At 38.2% G+C, this 6000-nt stretch overlaps 1 protein-coding gene across 3 annotated transcripts in view; it reads right to left on the bottom strand.

Moving 5' to 3' along the window:
* Window positions 1-5109, bottom strand: part of BICRA (BRD4 interacting chromatin remodeling complex associated protein) — a 60243-nt gene extending 55134 nt beyond the window's left edge. For 2 of the 3 annotated variants that reach the window (XM_026715319.2, XM_087940159.1), the window contains exon 1: window positions 5017-5109. The gene's annotated coding sequence lies outside the window, so the exon portion shown is untranslated. The remainder of the gene's footprint in view (window positions 1-5016) is intronic. The other variant, XM_026715320.2, reaches the window with a different exon arrangement.
* Between the last annotated feature and the right edge of the window lie 891 nt (window positions 5110-6000).

A 6000-nucleotide genomic window follows, 5' to 3' on the forward strand; every position in this document is an offset into this window, starting at 1 on the left:
GAATTAAATCACTTCACCATTTTATCTGCTATTGAACAAAGTTACATATCAATTGATTCCTGTAATAATTAAAAATAATGGTTTCCAACTAAATAAACCCTTTATATCACCTGGAAACACAATTCAAAGGCTGATTCAAGTAGTCTATGCATCTTTTGTGGAAAAAGATATGCTAAAAGGTAAAGTGAGAACAGTGAAATTCAGGGTTTTTGTTTGACTTGACATTCATATGACATTAAATAAGCTATCTCACTGGCAAGAGAAATGATCCAGGAACCAGCTAGACATATTTGACTCTGTCCAACTATAAGAAATTTCCAGAAGCCATGGACTTAGCAGAGACAAACCAATGTTTCTCCATGGAATGGGAAGTAGGAATGTGCAGTCCTCAGTCAGTAAAACCATGAACATTTGTGATTTGTCACCTGAAACTTCGTAATGCTAACATCATGTTTTTAATGCCTGGGAGGATTTCCCCCCTGGATTAAGGGGGGAAATTAATATTTATTTAAGTAAATAATGCTCAAGGCTATATAGAAGTATTAATAAATATATCAATAGAGAACACATTAAAATGGATACCTATGCAACAGATAAAACATCTTACACAGATTGCGTTCAAAAACTTTTTGTTATCATGCCTCTAATAATTTTAACATGCAGAAGCCTTGTTTGAACAAAATGTCTTTAAATGCAATATTCTTAGGGGGATAAAAGGAATCTTTAGAGACATGATATTCCATAATCTAGACATTGCCACAAAAAGATACAACTCTATGAACTACTGGGCAAGTACTCTGTCAGAATCTGAAATGCCTCCCTTACAGCTTTTAAGGTTCCAGAAGTCCCAGTGAGTGCAACCAACAGGTTCCTCATAAGTGTTTGAAAAAGCAAACAGTTCTGATTGTTCTGAGGTTTCTGTTCAAGGGCAGTCATGTAGATGAATCCATTCTGGATATAACTTGCATGTGTTATTCTGGCTTTCTTTCCTATGATCAAACACATTTGACATATCACCCAAGCTCAAGAAAGGCACTCCTGAATCCCAAGGTAATATTTCAGAAGCAAATCCAATTTCACTACTCCACCAATAATACTGATTTTTCTACGTAGTGCTCATCATGCAAAACAGCATGAAGCCCGATTTCTAAACCATCTGATTCTTAAGCTCAAATTTCAGTTTGTTCTCCCTCATTCAGATTAATATTTTCAAATATGTGACATTCACATTTTGTAATGTAGAATACTGCTCTTCCCTGTACACATAAATGTTAACTGAGTAACTTTCCAGATTTTTTTCTGTGTACTATCTTAGAAAGTCATGAGAAGAAACAGAAGATGCCTAGAAAGGCAAATTGGTTCTAAAAGCAATTTTTAAGAATATCTCATACATTCTAAAATGCAAATAGCATATACTCTAGAGTTAGCTTCCATATTTTATAAGTTTTTATTTCTTGCATTTGTATTAAAAAGGACAAAAATGGATTTTATATTCAGAATATATTATAACTTCATTCCAACAAAATAGAAGAATTCAAAATTTTAATATTATCGATTACCTTAACTTCTCCCTAAATATTCTTGGCTGTCAAGTATAAAATATACATTTACTACTTTGGTGAAAAATAATTAAAAGATACAAAACACCAGCTCCCACTTGATTAAATATAGTGGATCTATACCAACTGGCACAGGTAATTTAGCACAAACATAAACAATGGCAACTCATGAAAAACATAAAATATCAACAAAAACTAAGGCAGCTAAGAAGTCTTAGTTGTTCAATTTCCCCCCATAATGATTGCATTTAAGGCTTTAACAACAATATAGCAATGCCGCAAATTGCCTTAGAGTACTAGTTGTATATTATTTGAATTTTGATACTGAAAAACTTCCTTCGAAACCTATTTATAAGCCTATCTTGGCAATTTGTAAAGGATCTGTTTGAAAATGTAAATTCAGAGTTTAAGTAGCATAATTTGTACACAATTATAACCAGTGAGTATGAAAAAGCACTTAAGCAAATATTTAGAAATATAATAGTGATAATGAATGTAACTGAAATAGAATCCATACTTTTAGTGGCCCACATCACACAAAATGCTAAGCCATAATACAGGTTGTTTCAAAGGTGCTTTTTCAAACAGGCAACTGGAATTTGTTTTTGAGACGTTTCGCTTTTAATCCAAGAAGCTTCTTCATAATTCAGTTTGTTTTCAGCATAGTATAACATAAAACTCACTCAAAAAAGTTAAATATAGTCCAAAGCACCATAGCTAGTTCAACCCAGCTTATTAAGTGTTTATGTGTGAATCAGGTTATAGGAGTACACACAAAACTATAATGTGGTGTTCCTAAGTTTGCTCCGTAGGCATAACTATGTTTTTTATAAATCTCAATTGAACAATAGCTTAGTATTATGTATGGACATTTTCTATAAGTGGGATCGCATAATTTTCTAAGCCAGCTTTTTCATGGTTTAATGTATAAACTATAATTTGCTGGGCTTACATAAACTAAAACCAAACAGATTGTGTTTTAATATGTTGTACATTGTTAGACTAGATTACACAAAGTTTATTGGTGGTTTATTAAGTCATAATTTACTGAACTATTTACACCTGGATGCATTCATCTATTGTATGCTAAATGTTAATGCAGTTTATGTGATTTTTGCTTAGCATCCTATACAAATATATGAATTGTGATTTGTAAATTTATGTTTTCCTAAGCAAACCCAGGCAGCTATGGATTATTCATACTTAACAAGCAATAGTTTAGCATATGTTAACTTAGTAATTGATCACTGTTCATGACATAATGGTTGAACATTATCTGTGTTTAAAGCAAGTCAGTTGTCATACGCCAACAAATTCACCCAAACCATAGGTAGAAACTGTTTGTCAGTCCCTCTCCTTTTTAGTTGATATCTCAACAATTTTCTGGTGGCAGGTCCACCCCTGTCTTCCCCCCACCCCCCCTGCAAATAACTACAAAGTAGTAGTGGTTCACAAAATCAGAATACTTATATCTGAGGTGATGGAATAAAGTTTTTGCTTTCTCGAAAAAAAACAACAACCTATGGGCCTGCAAGGAGTAAAAACAAAAACAAAATAGCTACAGCCATGTTCCTACACTCAATTTCTTAGTGATGTGATAGCCCTTTAACTATAATCTAACATATACTCCCAATACTAGTCCAGACCAAGTCACATCTACCTTGTTTAACCAGGGAGAAATTATGCTACTAATTGTGGTTAATTATCTTTCAGCTAGCTTGGTTTCCACTGTTTGTGGAAATAAACATCTGAAACCAAGGTATACAGTAATTTCAAAATCTGGTTTCTACAAATTGAAAATAGCTCTAAGTTGGCAAAACACATATGGCTTCAGCTAAGCCTCTGTCCCTGCTTAATGAGGTATGTGCACATGATGGGATAAAGTAGCAGTATATAAATGTTCTTTAGCCTTTTCTAGTGAGTTACTGATTGACGCAAACATGACTTAAAAAAAAGAATATTCTAAATAAGAGTTCCACTGTAGTTCCAAATGAACAAAGCTTGGGAAACATTCAATATTAATTGTTACAGGCCAGTTTTCAACTATTCTGGACAGAGTGGCAGAAAGGACCTCACCTCTGTTTTCAACAATCCCCAAACACTTATTAAACTTTCCATTTTACTCTAGCTTTTGAAAACTACTTCCACGACTACTAACATTTCAGAGATGCCCACTTAATATGTATATTATTTAAAACATTGACATGCTCTTGATAATTGTGTTTTTTGGACTTTGCAAAACCTTCACAAATTGACTTCTGGCATATTGTAGTGTTTATTACTATGAATTTTTGAGGCATGCAAGTGTTCAGATAAACTATCAGAACTTAAACCAAATTGGACTATATACAAGAGGCTAGGCTGGAGAATTAGAGCCTGTATGTATAAACCAGTACAAAACACAGCAAATTGCAGAAAAACTAGTGCCAATGACCACGGTTAATGTACAAAATTAATACCTTAAAAGCAAGAAATGTGTTTTTATTCCACAGAAATTCATGGGACTTAAAGGTAGGGATAATAGAAAGGAGTGATAATATTCCATTTGAAATGAAGTAAAAAAAATGGGGAAAAAAATAACAAATGACTTATTTTTAATTGTGTAGTATTGTTTTCGTTCAGCCAAATCAGCACAAAATAGACATGGAGTGGTTTGCAGGGACAAGGCCGGAATCATAAGTAGAGATTTTATCAAGGGAGATGGGAGAAGACCAGGTTAACAGAGGATAACCTCATCTGGCAGTTTCTTCCTTGTTTTACTGAGATCAAAAACACCTTTTCACATTATTATCAAAATAAATGAATTTACATCGTCTGTAAATACCTTTAGAAGTAAGCAGTGTAAACATCTGAATTCCCTTTTTAAGGAAGACACCAAAGAAAACATGTTTTTGCTTTGCAACTCCCCATCCAGTCTTTCAGAAACCATGGGGGGAGAAGACCTCTCCTTTGCTTTTACTTTGGAGATGGCGTGGGGGGTGGGGGGAAATGAAACAGACGATGCCTTTACAACGGGGAAAAACAAAAAACCTACACATAATCATCCAGCCCTGCGAATGATAACCTCCTCTCTTTTCCTCCGCTCCCCAAAGCCCCCACCCCTTCTGCCAGAGAGGGAAAATCTATTCTAGAAGCCTGTAGAGATATGCGAAGGAAGAGATGGGGGTGGGGAAAGAATCTGCCAGCCTCCCCATTACAACGATTAGAAGATTGTATATCATTTTATAAAGCTACATTGTATTCTGTAGACGTGCTCTGCAGACGCAGGAATAGAAGGCTGTTTGGGGGGGCACAACTGAATTGGGGGAGCAGTGGAAAGAGATCAGTGCTACTACCCAAGGAGGGGGGACACGGTTCCCCTTCCCCCCAGTTTTTTTTCGCCCTGTCACAGCCCTGAGTTGCAGGTAGAGAGAGTTAAGAGATTTAAAGAGAAATTGCTACATTGTAACAAACTCACCGTGATGTTTGAGCAGCAGTCAGCGCGGGGTCTCCGAGACATCCCCGCACGGGCTCCGGAGGCAGGACCCTAGCAGGCACAGACTCATAGAGGGTCAGCTCAGTGCCTGATTGCAACCGACGAAGGTTTCCTCTGAAAGATAAAAAATAAAGAGGAAGAAAAAGCCGAAGCGGGCGGGGAAAAAAAGGTTAAAAAAAAATAAAGAACCACCAACGGGCAGTTTTATTTGTACATTTTCAGCGAAATCATTTTTATTAAAAAAAAAAAAAATAACCTCCCTCCTCCCCCTCGGCTTAATTTGCATTGGTGCTGCCCCACCCCTCTGGCTCTTTCAAAATACGGTCGCCGCACGCGCGCACGCTCAAAAGGGAGCCTCGTCGCGAGACGTCCGTCGGCCGGGCTTGTCAAGGAAGGGGGCATTAAAGGGGCAGGTGCCGCCGGCGGAGCTCCCCCCCCCCCTTCCAGACCCCCCCCCTGCGGGCGGACGCCTTCGGTTGTGCCCCTCGCCCCCCCTTCCGGCCGGCCGGGCTTTGCGCGACCTGCGGACGGGCGCTTCGGACGGCGGAAAGGACGCTCGAAATTCTCCTTTTCAGGAAGCTCTTTGCGGGGGGGGGGGATATACTGACGGGGCTAGAAGAAAAATAAATAACCTTCAAGGGGAAATAGGATGGGGGGAAATAGGATGGGGGGGTGGGGTGGGGATGTTCAGACCGGGATGCTTTTAACGGCATCGCTCCTCGTGTCAACCCCGTCAACCCTAGGCGTGCTTTACATCAGGAGATTTAGATGTTGGACTTTTGCAGGATCTACTGAGAAATTAATAGACTTGGGATCACGTGGAACCATGTGACGGACCGTGGGGGAAACCGGAGGAAGAAGGCCAGCCTGTGTGGTGTTGAGTCTTCCCCGCCGTAGTTTAGGTTGGAATGATTACACTACTCAGACCTCACTTCCTAAATGCAGTTCAATTTCTTCAGAACGAGT

Source organism: Pseudonaja textilis, chromosome 10 (assembly GCF_049901715.1).
Source record: "Pseudonaja textilis isolate UNSWEBS1 chromosome 10, rPseTex1.2, whole genome shotgun sequence".
Lineage (NCBI taxonomy): Eukaryota > Metazoa > Chordata > Lepidosauria > Squamata > Elapidae > Pseudonaja > Pseudonaja textilis.